Genomic DNA, 17,219 nt, shown 5'->3' on the forward strand with positions numbered 1-17,219 from the left:
GTCTATAAAATTTAAGCAAAGCTTTGAAGAAAATTGTTTCATTCTTGAGTTCCACCTTTGATGTCTATGCAGTTTAGCAAAGCTTTGATGAGTATTTTTTAATTCTTGAGTTCCACAATAGAAGTACTCTTCGTAATTAAGCAAAGCTTTGATGAGCATTGTTTAATTCTGGAGCTCCACAATAGATGTAGTGTTTTCAATTTAGCAAAGCTTTGATGAGCATTGTTTAATTCTTGAGTTCCACAATAGAAGTCTATCCAATTTACCAAGGGTTTTATAAGCATTACTTAATTCTTGACTTCCACGACAGAAGTAGTCAATACAATTTAGCAAGGCTTTGACGAGCATTGTTTAATTCTTGAGTTATATAATAGAAGTCTATGCAATTTAGCAAAGATTTGATGAGCAGTGTTTAATTTTTCAGTTCCATAATAGAAGTCTATGCAATTTAAGCAAAGCTTTGATGAGCATTGTTTGATTCTTGAGTTCCATAATAGAAGTCTATGCAATTTAGCAAAGCTTTGATCAACATTGTTTATTTCTTGAGCTCCACAATGGAATCTATGCAATTTAAGCAAAGCTTTGATGAGCATTGTTTGATTCTTGAGTTCCACAATAAAAGTCCACGCAATTTAGAAAAGATTTGATGAGTATTGTATCATTCTTGAGTTCCACATGAGAAGTCTATGCAATTTAGCAAAGCTTTAATGACCATCTTTTAGTTCTTGAGTTCCACAACAGAAGTCTATGCAATTTAAGCAAAGATTTGAAGATCATTGTTTGATTCTTAAGTTCCACAATAGAAGTCTATGCAATTTAGCGAAGCTTTGATAAGCATTGTTTAATTCTTGGGTTTCACATTAGAAGTCTTTGCAATTTAGCAAAGCATTTATGAGCATTGTTTAATTTTTGAGTTCTACAATAGAAGTAGTCTTCGCAATTTAGCAATGTTTTGATGAGCATTGTTTAATTCTTTAGTTCCACAATAGAAGTGTATGCAATTTAAGCAAAGCTTTGATGAGCATTGTTTCATTGTTGAGTTCCATATTTGAAGTCAATGCAATTTAACAAAGCTTTGATGAGGATTGTTTAATTCTCGAGTTCTACAGTACAAGTAGTCTTTGCAATTTAGCAAATCTTTGATGAGTATTGTTTAATTCTTGAGTTCCACAATAGACTCTAAGCAATTTACCAAGATTTTGATGAGCATTATTTAATTCTTGAGTTCCATAATAGAAGAAGTCAATGTAATTTAGCAAGGCTTTGATGAGCATTGTTTAATTCTTGAGTTCCATAATAGAAGTCTATGCAATTTAGCAAAGCTTTAATGAGCATTGTTTAACTCTTGGATTCCACATTAGAAGTCTATGCAATTTAGCAAAGCATGGATGAGCATTGTTTAATTCTTGAGTTCCACAATAGAAGTCTATGCAATTTAAGCAAATCTTTGATGATCATTGTTTGATTCTTGAGTTCCACAATAGAAGTCTATGCAATTTAACAAAGCTTTGATGAACATTCTTTCATTCTTGAGTTCCATAGTAGAAGTCTACGCAATTTAGCAAAGCTTTTATGAGCATCGTTTATTTCTTGAGCTCCACAATAGAAGTCCGTGCAATTTAGAAAAGCTTTGATGAGCATTGTTTCATTCTTGAGTTCCACATGAGAAGTCTATGCAATTTAGCAAAGCTTTGATGAGCATTTTTAATTCTTGAGTTCCATAATAGAAGTCTATGCAATTTAAGCAAAGATTTGATGAGCATTGTTTCATTCTTTAGTTCCAGAGTAGAAGTCTATGCAATTTAGGAATGCTTTAATGAGCGTCGTTTATTTCTTGAGCTCTACAATAGAAGTCTAAGCAATTTAATCAAAGTTTTATTGAGCATTGTTTGATTCTTGAGTTCCACAATAAAAGTCCATGCAATTTTGAAAAGCTTTGATGAATATTGGTTCATTCTTGAGTTCGACAATAGAAGTAGTCTTTGCAATTTAGGAAAGCTTTGATGGGCATTGTTTAATTATTGTGTTCCATAATAGATGTGTATGTAATTTAGCAAAGCTTTGATTAGCGTTGTTTAATACTCGAGTTCCACAATAGAAGTCTATGCAATTTAGCACAACTTTATGAGCATCTTTTAGTTCTTGAGTTCCACAATAGAAATCTATGCAATTTAAGCAAAGATTTGATGATCATTGTTTGATTCTTGAGTTCCACAATAGAAGTCTATCTAATTTAGCAAAGCTTTGACGATCATTGTTTCATTCTTTGGTTTCACATTATAAGTCTTTGCAATTTAGCAAAGCATTGATGAGCATTGTTTAAATTTTGAGTTCTACAATAGAAGTAGTCTTTTCAATTTAGCAAAGTTTTGATGATCATTGTTTGATTCTTGAGTTCTACAATAGAAGTCTATGTAATTTAGCAAAGCTTTGACGATCATTGGTTCTCTCTTTGGTTTCACATTAGAAGTCTTTGCAATTTAGCAAAGCATTGATGAACATTGTTTGATTCTTGAGTTCCATAATAGAATCTATGTAATTTAGCAAAGCTTTGACAATCATTGTTTCATTCTTGGGTTTCACATTATAAGTCTACGCAATTTAGCAAAGCTTCTATGCAATTTAAGCATAGCTTTGATGAGCATTGTTTGATTCTTGAGTTCCACAATAGAAGTCTGTGCAATTTAGAAAAGCTTTGATGAGCATTGTTTCATTCTTTGGTTTCACATTAAAACTCTTTGCAATTTAGAAGTCTTTCCACAATAGAAATCTATGCAATTTAAGCAAAGATTTGATGATCATTGTTTGATTCTAGAGTTCCACAATAGAAGTCTATGTAATTTAGCAAAGCTTTGATGATCATTGTTTCATTCTTTGGTGTCACATTAGAAGTTTTTACAATTTAGCAAAGCATTGATGAGCATTGTTTAAATTTTGAGTTCTACAATAGAAGTAGTCTTTTCAATTTAGAAAAGTTTTGATGAGCAATGTTTAATTCTTTAGTTCCACAATAGATGTGTATGGATTTTAAGCAAAGCTTTGATGAGCATTGTTTCATTCTTGAGTTCCATATTTGAAGTCAATGCATTTTAACAAAGTTTTGATGAGGATTTTTTAGTTCTTGAGTTCCACAATACAAGTAGTCTTTGCAATTTAGCAAAGCTTTGATGAGCTATGCAATTTAGCAAAGCTTTGATGAGCATTGTTTAATTCTTGAGTTCCACAATAGAAGTCTATGCGATTTAAGCAAAGATTTGATGAGCATTGTTTCATTCTTTAGTTCCACAGTAGAAGTCTATGCAATTTAGCAAAGCTTTGATGAGCATCATTTATTTCTTGAGCTCCACAATAGAATCTATGCAATTTAAGCAAAGCTTTGATGAGCATTGTTTGATTCGTGAGTTCCATAATAAAAGTCCATGCAATTTAGAAAAGCTTTGATGAGTATTGTATCATTCTTGAGTTCCACATGAGAAGTCTATGCAATTTAGCAAAGCTTTAATGAGCATCTTTTAGTTCTTGAGTTCCACAATAGAAGTCTATGCAATTTAAGCAAAGATTTGATGATCATTGTTTGATTCTTGAGTTCCACTATAGAAGTCTATGCAATTTAGCAAAGCTTTGATGAGCATTATTTAATTCTTGGGTTTCACATTAGAAGTCTTTGTAATTTTGCAAAGCATTGATGAGTATTGTTTCATTCTTGAGTTCCATATTTGAAGTCAATGCAATTTAACAAAGCTTTGATGAGGATTGTTTAATTCTTGAGTTCCACAGTACGAGTAGTCTTTGCAATTTAGCAAAGCTTTGATGAGCATTGTTTAATTCTTGAGTTCCGTTGTAGAAGTGTATGCAATTTAAGCAAAGCTTTGATGAGCATTGTTTAATTCTTGACTTCCACAATAGAAGTGTATGCAATTTACCAAGGTTTTGATGAGCATTGTTTAATACTTGAGTTCCACAATAAAAGAAGTCAATGCAATTTAGGAAGTCTTTGACGAGCATTGTCTAATACTTGACTTCTACAACAGAAGAGTATGCAATTTAGCAAAACTTTGATGAGAATTGTTTACCTCTTGAGTTCCACAATAGAAGTCTATGCAATTTAGGAAAAGCGTTTGTGAGCATTGTTTAATTCTTGAGTTCCACAATAGAAGTCTATGCAGTTTAGCTATGCTTTGATGTGCATTGTTTAATTCTTTTTTTTTTTTTTGAAAGAGCCAAAGCTCAGCAAACTTTATTAAAGAGAATAAAAAAAATACAAAACCAAACAACAACAAATCAACCAACAAAACACAAATCTAACCAACCTATCCATAAACAACTTCCTACCCACTTTTTAATAACCAACCCTAACCACCCATAACCCCAAAATTCCTTATTATCCTTAAAGCTAGCCCAAAGACTTATTGAAAGTGGGAAAAAAGGTAACTTGACCCCTTGCACCACCAAAAACCCCAAAGATCCTTAATACCAAAGCAAGGGGTAAGGCCCTTAAAAAAACCCACAGTCCAAAGGCCAAGCTTTAAAAAAAAACCTAACAAATCCACAATACTATCTAAACAAATAACAAAATAGAAACAATAAAAGAAAAAACATTTAAAACACCCATTATTGCTACTACATAAAAACCCTATCAACCTTTCAATCCCGAACCTTCTGCAACTTCTCCTCCCATCGATTCTCCTACTAAATCTTTTACTTCTTTTATCCTCTTCAAACAGAAAGAGCATCCATTTGGTCTTCATCAAAAAATAAACCACATGAATGCTAATATAATCTAGCTCCGTCCTTTGCAAAAACTTCCTGCACATCAAACACAAGCCAAACCACAAAAAACTAACACCAATCCTCCAAGAAATCAGAACAAGTTTCATACTAGACATGGCATCAATCACATGTCTAGGATTCTTCATTTGGATAATCTCGATTAAGATCATATCCAAACAGAAAATCCCATAGGTACAACTCACATGATTTGAAAGCAATCTCTCAAACCAGTAACACAATCCATCAATTCCTTTGTATAAAAACTTATTCCAAAAATGCCCCCACTAGTTCACAGAATTAAGATCACCAAAATTAAACATCCTCCTCTGCCAACCCCAAAACCGAGAGCCACCAACCATCAATCTAAAAAACTAGAAAATGACTTCCATAACTTAAATTTTTTCATTCCAGAAATACCCCAGGCCTTAAAAACTTTATCATTGACCAACTTAGCCTTTTTCCTTAACCCCAACAGCTTTAAATGTATTTCACTTTTAATACAAGAAATCACCACCTTATGCGAATTCCTCCTGCTACTAAAGAGTCTAGAATTTCTCTCCTTCCAAATATGGGCAACACAACTAGCAAAACACATTTATTAACCAGATTCTCAACAGATTTCCTTTTAAACGAATTGCATAGCTTCAAAATTAAATCATTCCAATCATCAAAAAAGAGATTAAGACCAATCTTATTACAGAAATACCTCCAAATAAGTTGAGAATAATCACATTTGAAGAAGAGGTGATCATGGGAATCTGGAGAAATAGCGCAAAAAGGACAAAGTAAATTACCAGAAATTTCCTAACCTTTGACACGGTCCTGGGTCTTCAATCTATTCAAAATAGCCATCTATAAAATTAACGAATTTCGAGGAATGCAATTACCATACCACACAATATCATACCAAGGAACTTTGTCTCCAAAATTATTTATATCACACCACACCTGTTTGCATGAAAATTGTTTACATATCCCCTTCTTATCTTTCCAACTTGTAACATCCCTCTAATTAGGCTCAATGCAAAACATGGGAGCATCCTTCAATCCAGGGAATTTATTAACCCACTCAATCGGCCATATATAGAAATCATTAACTAAAACATCACTAACCATGGATATATCACTAAACCCATTGCTAACCCAATCTCTTCTAGATATAATAGAACATAATATACCAATTGGGTGCCACCAATCATGCCAAAGAGAAGTATTCATCCCATTTCCCACACACGAAACAACATGGGGCCTAACAATTTTCCTCACCTCAAGGAACCTCTTCCAACTCCAGCTAATACTCTTCTTTTGCAAAATATCCCAAAAATTCCTGTCACCAATGTAATTAATTTTCACCCACTGGACCCAAAGAGAATTTTTATTATTAATCACATTCCACACATGTTTAGCTAACAAAGCATCATTCCATTTCCTTAAATTCTTCACTCCAAAACCACCATAAGCTTTAGGCCTACAAATATCATTCCACTTGACTTTAGCTTTCCCTTTGACTATCTCACCATTCGCCCACAGGTAACTTCTATAGAGCTTCTCAATCTCTTTAATAGTAGCAATGGGAATTTTAAAAATCGAAGCCCAATACACATGAATAGAGGTCAAAACAGAATTAATGAGCTGCAACCTCCCAGCAAACGCTAAAGCCTTGCTTTTCCAATTGAAAACTCTCATATTAATCTTCTCAATAAGTTGTTTACAATCTCTGTCAAATAACTTAGTAACACACATAGGAATTCCCAAATACTTAAACATAAATTTCCCAATATCAAAAGGAAGAATTCCCAAGATAATCCTTCTCATATTGGGTTTAACATAACTAAAGAAAATCTGACTTTTTTCCATGCTCACCTTCAACACTGAAACTTTTTTGAACTCATCCAGAGCATCCCTAATAACTCTAGCTGAATTCCCATTCCCATAAGAAAAGACTAACAAATCATCAGCAATGCATAAATGTGTAATTTTTTGGGACATACACTTACTATGAAACTTAAAATTTTGGCCATCTTCAATTTGTTGGATTAGTGTCTAAGTCCATAACTATTTTGGTATGTACTTGACCCGATGGTGCATGGTCCGTTTGGGTTGCCTTCACCAAAGCAACTTGATAGGATGAATTATGGAGAGAAAGGATTAATTATGATTTATTAATATATTATTAGAATAATATATTAAAGGATAAATCATATTGTTTAATTAATATTAGTCAAGAATTAATAAAAATTAATTTTGTGGCTAAAAGACATTAACTAAATGAAGGGGACTAGAACAGTCAATTGTGTGATAGTTGAATATTAGGCTAATGGACTCCATAGAGGATGGAGTGGACGAATTCTATGGGGGAAACCCATTAGAAATCATCCAAGGCCTTTAAGGAGGGAGTCCATGGGTTGCTTAGGGCCTAAGCATTCAAATTAGGGTTTCCTTGTTAGATAACCCTAATAGCCTCACTATTTAAGGACCCCTTGGGCACCAAAAACGTGGGCAACTGAATCCTTAGGGTTTCTACACGTTTTTGGGTGTCTCTTCTCTTCTCATTCTTCATCCTCTTGCTCTTGGTGTTTGTGAACCATTAGAGGAGTGACATTTGTGACTCTAAGCTTTCTAAAGTCATTACAAGGAGGATTTGAGATTGTTATTGCTACATAACAATCAAGATAATATCTTAAACCCATTGTTATGTTAATATTGATTATCATATGCTAGATCTAGGGTTTAAAGTCTTGGATGAATTGCGTGTACAATAGAGAAACCTAGATCCAAGCATTAGGGTTTGTATGAGCACATAGGATGTTCTTATGAGTAAAACCCATCAGTGGTATCATTGCCTTGATTGGTTTCTATTGTATTGATGCCTAGCATATTAATTCTTGTTGCAAAAATCCTTTTTTGGTTCCCTACATGATGAACTCGACGAGTTCCAATGTGGACTCGGCGAGTTGCTCCAACTCGGCGAGTCCATAGAGGAACGCGGCGAGTTCGAGCGTCAGAAGGAGGCAGTTTCGGGATTTCTTACTGTTTTGCTTAAGGATACTTGCCTTAATTGTTTTGGTTCTTTAATATTCGAATTTTATCCTAAATTTGAGTATATCCTTAATTAAACAAAAGATATTTACCAATTGATTAGATAATAACTTCCTTATATGATTAAAGATTGATTATTTGTATTAATTGGGTAACTTATCTTGCAAGAAATTGAAATTAGATCAAATATAGATAATGAAAAAATTAATTGTTTAATTTCTATTATTTGTTATTTGATCCTTATGTTGTGAAAAAGTTTCAATTGTGCCCATGTATGTTTTATGGTTTAAATTTGAACTTAAAGGTTTTGTTTTGAAATTTAAATAGTTTAAACCCTAATGTTTTGAAATGTTTCAAAACTCACCCTCAAGTTTTGGAATTTAAAAGTTGATTAAAAGTTTAATTTAGAAATGTTTAATTCTAAAACCCTAAGTATTGTTTTGAAAAGTTCATATCACACCCTTATGGTTTTATTAATTAATTAAAGTGTATAATTATTAGATTAGACCACCTAGTATTTTAAAAGTGTAAAATACACCCTATACTATATAAAACATTAAAAGTCTAACATTATATATATATATATATATATATATATATATATATATATATATATATATATATATATGTGTGTGTGTGTGTGTGTATGAGTAAAAGTCAGTCTTACCATTAGTAGGCCTCATTCACAAAGCTATTCTATCAGGAGTGTTTAAGGAAATTGCATATAAAATGGCGATTGAATGGGTATCCACTCTTACCCACCGTACTCTTGACTAGTGGAGGGTCGTTAGCCGAACGGGTAGGATAGGACAGAAACCTTCCATTATAAGTATAATGAAGTACAAAAGTAACTAAATGCTTTTACAAAAAATTCTCAATCTTAGTTACTTTACGCAAAAGTGAATTGATGCAATTCCATGAAATTACACTTTGTGCCCTCGCGAAGACGTTAGTGGAGCGTGTGTGGTTAACCGGCACACTAAATGGTTCTAAGCAAAGGTGGAAAAGGGTGACTCAATGTTTATCATAGTTTGGTGGAGCGTGTGTGGTTAACCGGCACATCAAATAGGTGACTGTAACATGTGGAGTACATAGTAAGTAAAGTGAAACAAACATTACACTACATATTAAAAGTGTTACAATTTGTTTCAAAAGACACAGTTTATACAGTTGTGATACATAGTATAGATATGAACAAAACGAACGAGCCTTGCACACACATCGTCCTGGATTAAGTAAGTCTTCGGGTACCTGTACTATTGTTGACCTGAGAACACAAGCGGTTTGAAAATCAGCATAACGCTGGTGAGTTCATAAGTAGTTTTAATTTGTGAAAATGTTTATGTTTCCTTTCTGTTTCTGAAAATATAACACACACCAATAAAATCCCACATTTTCTTAAAAGTTGGTTGTTGTTTCACAAAAGTAAAGTATAGTTTAGTTATCCAATTCGTTGTTTTATTCCGTTTATGTACCAGTGTATTCCCAGGAAAGTCCCATACTTTCCTGAATGTTAGTTATTGTAAAAGATGTAATGTTATTCCTTTTATTACACTTTTCTGGTTGTGTATATGTTACCCAGGAATGCCCCATGCTTTCCTGTATGTTGGTTTTAGTTGTGAAAGATGTATTCTGTTAGACCTAGTTATGTACAAGGTTTCCCAGGAAGGTCCTATACCTTCCTGAATGTTGATTATCACTGTAAAAGATGTATACGTAGTTGTGTTCATTGTTTTTCCCCAGGATAGTCCCACACTTTCCTGAATGTTGGTTACCTTATGTAAAAGATGTAAAAGATGTAAAAGATGTAAACCGAAACCTGGTTATCTGTAACATGTAATAAGTGGTTCATTATTACTATAAGTAAATCTCTGTTATCCTAGTTGCGAGTTCCATAACCATACAATGGACTAAACCTGTGGCAATAAGTAGTCCACATACTTATGACTTTCGTCACCCTTGAACCATTTCGGTTCTGCTGTAGCTAGCAGCCAGGTGTGGGGTAGTCAGCCCCGTATAGATCTATAGACTCAAGTCACGCTCTCTAAATCCCAGAGATTCTGGTTATGGGTGTAGTCCTCCACTCGCGTATCTCTGTGGAGTGTTTGCCGAGGACGTGTCTCCAATCATACATGAATAACAAATTTACTAGTAATAATAAGATGATCCTCCACTCGCGTATCTCTGTGGAGTGTTACTGAGGACAAACAGTGTACAAATCATATGTTCAATTATTCTAATGTAATGCTTTTAACTGATAAAATATGAAAAATCATTTGTGAAATATATAAAGCATAACAGTTTATAAAACCATTTCACAAATAAGTGTTTATGAGATCTGTATGTTCTACCAATTATCAGTTGCGTATATCAGTATTAAAAGCATAGAATTTGTGAAACACACACGCACGAAAATAAGTTTTGAGTACAAGAACCCTTGTACTTTGCTTGTGTGCCCCCCTTGAAAACGGTGAAAAACAATGAAAAAGGGTAGGGGTATGAATTCACCGAACTCGGAAATGTGTCGGTTTTGGATACTAGACGTTGGTTCGGGGATTGTTTACTCGTGATGTCCCTATGTAAAATGTAATAATGTCCATATATAACTAATTAGATTTACAATCACTAATTATATGGGACATTACACTCCAACGAGGTTAAACACCTCAAAACGAGCGTTTGGAGTGACACGGGTGACATCTACGGACGTGTATTGGCACTAGGGACTTGGGACTTGAGTTTACTCCCCAAGAGTAAACATTTAAATGAGTTTAAAACCACAAAACACACCCATACATGAGTTTACGGCCGTAAACTCATGTTGGTGTGAATTTGGGTGTTTAATGGCTTGTTTGGACATGGGGATTGTTGGAATGGATTTCTAAAATGCCTTGGAATGGTTTGTTTGGATTTATAACATTTAAAAAGGGAGTTTACGGCCTTAAACATGGAGTTTACGGCCGTAACCTCTATTATGGTCAAAAACAATTCATTTTAGGTACAAAGAACAATCACATGTGATTCTAGTTAATTTTCCAGGCCTTGTTATGAATTTAGAGCACCATTTAACATATTTTTAGGAGTTTACGGCCTAGAAGCATGTTCTATGGCCATAAACTCTCCTATGCTCTTGAAAAATTAGTTTTTGATGCTTAAAACAATCACATGTGATTCTAGAAATTTATGCAAGCCATTAGAGTGAATTTGATGCATCTTTTGACCAAGTTTCATGAGTTTACGGCCAAGGGTATGCTCCTAGGCCGTAAACTCCTATATGTGGCATTTTTGATGTGTTACAAACCCTTAAACTATTTTTAAATGGATCTAGGATTTACCACAAAGCTATTTGTTGAGTTTCAAGGCATTCTAACATGATTTAAGGCACTTAATCCCCATTTTAGAGGAGTTTACGGCCCAAGAAGGAGCCTTGGCCGTAAACTCTCTTTTGTCCCATATAATTCATGTTTTAATTGTTTTAAGTCTCAATTTGCAAGCCTTAAGGTCCTATCTAAGTCCCAACTATGATTTGGAAGGGTTATTTGGCTCAAAAACCCTCATTTATATGAGTTTACGGCCTAGTCCATAGATTATACTCTAATTTGAAGGCTAAAGAGGTTGTATAGCAAGCTAAGGAAGTTACCTCAAAGATTTGAAGCCTTAAACTTGAGATTTGGACCTTAAATTCTAGTTTGAGGAGAGAGGTTGGAAATGTTTATGGAATAAATGGCCAAAAGCTTCAAATGATAGCTTTGAATCACTTATATAGTGTTCAGGAATTGGACACGACGGAATTCTACCCGATACCGACGTTAAGTGGGGCTTTTGGTCATACCCGACCAAATTGTCGTGACCCGATATGGTCGATTCTAGAATTATTCCGATAGTTATAATGGAGTTTTAAAATGATTCTTAATGACATTAAGACACCCATTAAGTCATTTTAGATTGATATAAGTTAATGACTTAATAAAATGGCGAAATCGGAAACGAATTTGGAAACGACGTTTGGTTGATCAAATTGGATTACAAGTTGAGATACAAAAAGTGATATGAAATTTAGGGTTGTTACATTATCCCCCCGTTAGAGGGAATTTCGTCCCGAAATTCAAGACAAAATACAAGACAATTACAAATCATGGATCTAGAAAGAGTTGTGGATACTTCTGTTTCATCGAGTCTTCTCGCTCCCAAGTGAACTCCGGTCCCCGCTTGGCATTCCAGCGAACCTTCACCAACGGGATGCGACTTTGTTTCGTACGTTTGACTTTTTGATCCATGATTTTGATCGGTTCCTCCACGAAGTTAAGGTTTTCATCGATCTCAATCTCGTCTAACGGAATCACTAGGGTTTCATCAGATAGGCACTTCTTGAGGTTTGAAACATGAAAGACGGGATGGATGTTACTGAGTTCGTGAGGTAAACGAAGCTTAGAGGCTACCGAACCAACCCTGGCGAGGATCTCGAAAGGTCCAATGTACCTCGGATTAAGTTTCCCACGCTTACCAAAGCGTATAGTGCCTTTCCAGGGCGAGACCTTCAATAGGACACGATCTCCAACCTGGAATTCTAGTGGTTTCCGACGGTTATCAGCGTAACTCTTCTGGCGATAGCGTGAGGCCTTCAGTTGTTCACGGATTTGGATAATCTTCTCGGTGGTTTCACGGATGATTTCAGGACCAGTAAGAGCACTGTCGGGGACTCGACTCCTGGCTAACTGTGTATCTCCCACCTTGGCCCAACACAGAGGGGATCTATACTTGCGACCGTATAGGGCTTCGAACGGGGCAGCCCTAATGCTCGTGTGGTAACTGTTGTTGTACGAGAATTCGATCAAAGGTAAATGTGCGTCCCACAACTTTCCAAAGTCAATGACACATGCCCTAAGCATGTCCTCCAGGGTTTGGATTGTTCTCTCACTTTGTCCATCGGTCTGGGGATGATACGTCGTGCTCATGTCTAGTTTGGTTCCAAGAGCTTTCTGGAGAGACTGCAAAAATCAGGAGGTAAACCTGCTATCTCGATCGGAGATAATGGACACAGGTACACCGTGCAGTCGGACTACCTCTTGGATGTAAATCCGAGCGAGTCTTTCCATCTTGTATGATTCTTTGATCGGAATGAAATGAGCTGACTTCGTCAAATGATCGACAATTACCCAAATGGTATCGTACCTATTCGAACACTTGGGTAGTTTGGTGATGAAATCCATGGTAATCATCTCCGATTTCCTTTCGGGTATCTCGGGTTGCTGGAGCAAACCTGAGGGTTTCTGGTGCTCGACTTTTACCTTGGCGCAAGTCATACATTTGCCCACGAACGTAGCTATCTCAGCTTTCATGTTTGGCCACCAGTATTGTTTCTTGAGGTCTAGATACATCTTGTCAGAGCCCGGGTGAACAAAGTAATTGGTTCTATGTGCTTCCTCCATGACTATACCTCTGAATCCTCCGTACTTGGGAATCCAGATCCGGTCCATGTAACAGAGGACTCCGTCACCTCTGATCTCAAGTTTCTTTTCCATTCCCCTCAAGGCTTCAGTTGACATAACTGAGCTTCTCGGATTTGCATGGGTAGGTTGGAATGGATGGTCATCGACTGGCTCTTCACCTTGTGGCCTGTACTCTCCTTTCGACTAAGGGCATCTGCTACCACATTGGCCTTGCCGGGATGGTAACGGATTTCACACTCATAATCACTGAGTAATTCTACCCGTCGCCGTTGTCTCATGTTCAAGTCTTTTTGGTCAAAGATGTGTTGCAGGCTCTTGTGGTCAGTGAAGATCGTGCACTTGGTTCCGTAGAGATAATGCCTCCAAATCTTCAATGCAAAGACTACGGCTCCTAGCTCCAAGTCGTGTGTGGTATAGTTGATCTCGTGTGCTTTCAACTGTTTAGAGGCATAAGCAATTACTTTTCCTCTTTGCATAAGCACACAGCCTAAGCCTTGAGTAGACGCATCGCAGTAGACAACAAAGTCCTTTGTCCCTTCGGGTAGGTACAGAACAGGCGCGCTGCACAAAGCTTTCTTCAGTGTTTGGAATGCGGTTTCTTGTTTATCACTCCAACAGAAGGGTACACTTTTCTGTGTTAGAGTGGTTCGAGGTTTGGCGATTCTAGAAAAATTTTGAATGAATCTCCGATAGTAGCCTGCTAGACCCAAGAATTGCCGGATTTCTGTGGGTGTCTTCGATGCTGACCAATTCTCTATCGCTTTAATCTTGGAAGGATCGACATGAATACCCTCCTCACTTACCACGTGACCAAGGAAAGTTACCTTCCGTATCTAGAACTCGCATTTGGAAAACTTCGCGTATAACTTCTCGGATCGAAGGGTTTCCAACACCAGCCTCAAGTGTTGTTTGTGGTCTTCTTCACTTCTGGAGTAGACGAGTATGTCTTCAATGAACACAATGACAAACTTATCCAGATAAGGACGACACACCCGGTTCATCAGGTCCATGAACACTGCCGGTGTGCTGGTTAAACCAAAGGGCATCACTACAAACTTGTAGTGTCCATATCGAGTCCTGAAAGCTGTTTTGGACACATCACTTTCATGAACTCGTAGCTGATGGTATCCTGACTGAAGGTCTATCTTAGAGAAGTAATTGGCTCCCTGGAGTTGAACGAAAAGGTCATCTATTCGCGGAAGAGGATATCGGTTTTTGACAGTCAACTTGTTCAACTCACGATAATCGATACACATACGAAAGGATCCATCTTTCTTCTTGACAAACAAAACCGGATCTCCCCAGGGTGAGGTGCTCGGTCTAATGAATCCTTTGCTGAGAAACTCGTTGAGTTGACTGGACAACTCCTGCATTTCTGCTGGAGCTAAGCGATACGGAGACTTCGCTACAGGAGTAGCTCCAGGAATTAGGTCAATACGGAACTCGACCTGACGCTCGGGAGGGATTCCTGGAAGTTCTTCGGGAAACACATCCGGAAAGTTACAGACTTCGGGGATGCTCACGAGGTCTTTAACTTCCTGTTTCTCGTTGATTACATGGGCCAAAAATGCAATACACTCCTTTCGCAGGAGTTTCTGAGCTTTGATGCAGGAAATGATACGAAGGTTGGAACCGAGTTTATCGCCATAGATCACTAGGGTTTGACCCGAAGGAAGGTTGAGACGGATGGCTTTTTCGAAACAAAGGATATCTGCATGATTGGGACTCAACCAATCCATGCCAATGATGACATCAAAGCTCTTTATGGATACCGGCATAAGATCGATAGGAAACGAATGGTCATTCAGTGTAAGAGTGCAATCTACGAATACCTCACTCGCGCTTTCTTTCTCACCGTTCGCCATCTCGACGGTAAACGTTTCGGTTAGAGGTTGGGAATCATTTTTTAGGTTATGTTTGAATGCATGACTAATAAAACTTCTTTCAGCACCCGAATCGAAAAGAATGTTAGCATATGAGTTGTCGAGAAGGAACGTACCCGAGACAACAGTGGGATCAGCGAACGCTTCATCCTGTCCCATGGTGAGGACCCTTCCAGTGTTATCAGTAGTAGACTTTTTGGGGCAGTTCCTTTTAAAAGTGCCCAGCTTCACCACAGTTGTAGCAGGCTTGACCAACGCCTGCTCCCGAAGATTGATTTGCTGATTGGGTCGGAGCTTTGCAGAATCGGACCATGTGCCCCTTTTTACCACAATTTGTACAGGAAAGTTCTCGACAGGGGTCGGGGTTGTGGTGATACTTGCACTTATCACAGAGGGGGAGATTACCAACATATCGGTTGGTAGGAGTTGGAGCTGTGGATCCCACAACAGAGGCAGCAGCAACGGGGGTAGTAGCAGCATGGACTGCTACTGTTTGCTGTCTTTTGGAGGAGCCTTGGGAAGATTGACCCTTCTTCTTCTTCCAGAATTTTCTTTTCTCACCATTGCTTTTAGTCGACTCAGGGGCAGTGGTGGCTTCCTCAACATCATCACTGTGGTGAATTATGGCTTCGACTAAAGTCTTAGCATTATCATAAGTATCCGGGCGAGCAGCTAAGACATGACCCTTGGTCGGATTGGTTAGCCCCCAAATAAACCTCTCGATCTTTTTGCTTTCAGGAGTGACTAGACCAGGGCAAAGTAGGGCAAGATCATCAAATCGGGAAGTGTATGCAGAAATGTCGGAACCTTTCATCTTTAGGTTCCAGATGTAACGACCCAATTTTCACGACCAAAAATTTTGTTTTAACAACACTACTTTAGAAAATATTAATAACTAAAAACATTGTTTGGTCAAATCATAACACAAAGTGAACCATGTCTAAAAGCCAATTCATACATTCAATCAAAATATCAGAGTACAAATCCCAGTGAGGCTCGTAAATGCGGAAAACGGAGAGTGGGTGTGTGACATGCTGCTACCGCGCCGACTCCTTTCCCCTAGCTGAGGAGGTACCTGAAACCAAAACTGAAAACTGTAAGCACAAAGCTTAGTGAGTTCCCCCATAATACCCCATACCATGCAACATATAACAACCAATGTTCAGCTAGGAGTTACGGGCCTTGCCCACACTCGGGAAGATACGGGCTCTGCCCACACTTCGCTAGCCGGGAGATACGGGCCTCGCTTACACTTGTGAAGATACGGGCTCTGCCCACACTTCGCTATCTGGGAGATACAGGCCTAGCCCACACTCCAACCTCGGAGAGATACGGGCCCTGCCCACACTCAACCGCTAACCCATAACATACAAGTATCACGCAGACAACAAGTATAAGCAACTCTATCATATTAACATATATATCATACTTGACCAAACCCAGAGATACGGGCTCGGCCCACACTCTACTACTAGCATCTCGTCTACACGGGTCGGCCTTGGTGCCTTAGACCCGTTCCTACTCGAAAGGAAACTCACCTCGAAATAGTTGCTGGTCTGTATGGGAATTGATCACCTACTACTGCTGCTGCTGCTGCTCCGGAAACCCTCCGGCTGCAATTCCCACAATATACTCAATCAAACACTACTCACTGACCTTTGGGTAAAATGACCATTTTACCCCTGACCTTGCCCTAAGTCAAAGTCAGAGTCAACTTTCAGTTGACCCGACTCGCCGAGTTGGCTTTCCAACTCGCCGAGTCCCTACCCAAACGACTGCCCTGAATCCCGATCCTACCCGTCGAGTTAGGCGACGACTCGACGGGTTCGCCTTCTTAACCAATATTCAAGTCCTTCATCCTACTCGTCGAGTTGTATGAACAACTCGTCGAGTTCATCTTCATCCGATGAACACTTATGCTAAGACTCGCCGAGTTGTATGAACAACTCGTCGAGTCCATCTTCATCCGAAGAACACTTATGCTGCGACTCGCCGAGTTGTATGAACAACTCGCCGAGTCTGTTCTTGATCTAAGGAGATTGCCTTGAACTCGCCGAGTCAGGGAATTGACTCGCCG

This window comes from Lactuca serriola, chromosome 9 (assembly GCF_051521515.1).
Source record: "Lactuca serriola cultivar US96UC23 chromosome 9, Lser_US96UC23_V15, whole genome shotgun sequence".
Taxonomy (NCBI): domain Eukaryota; kingdom Viridiplantae; phylum Streptophyta; class Magnoliopsida; order Asterales; family Asteraceae; genus Lactuca; species Lactuca serriola.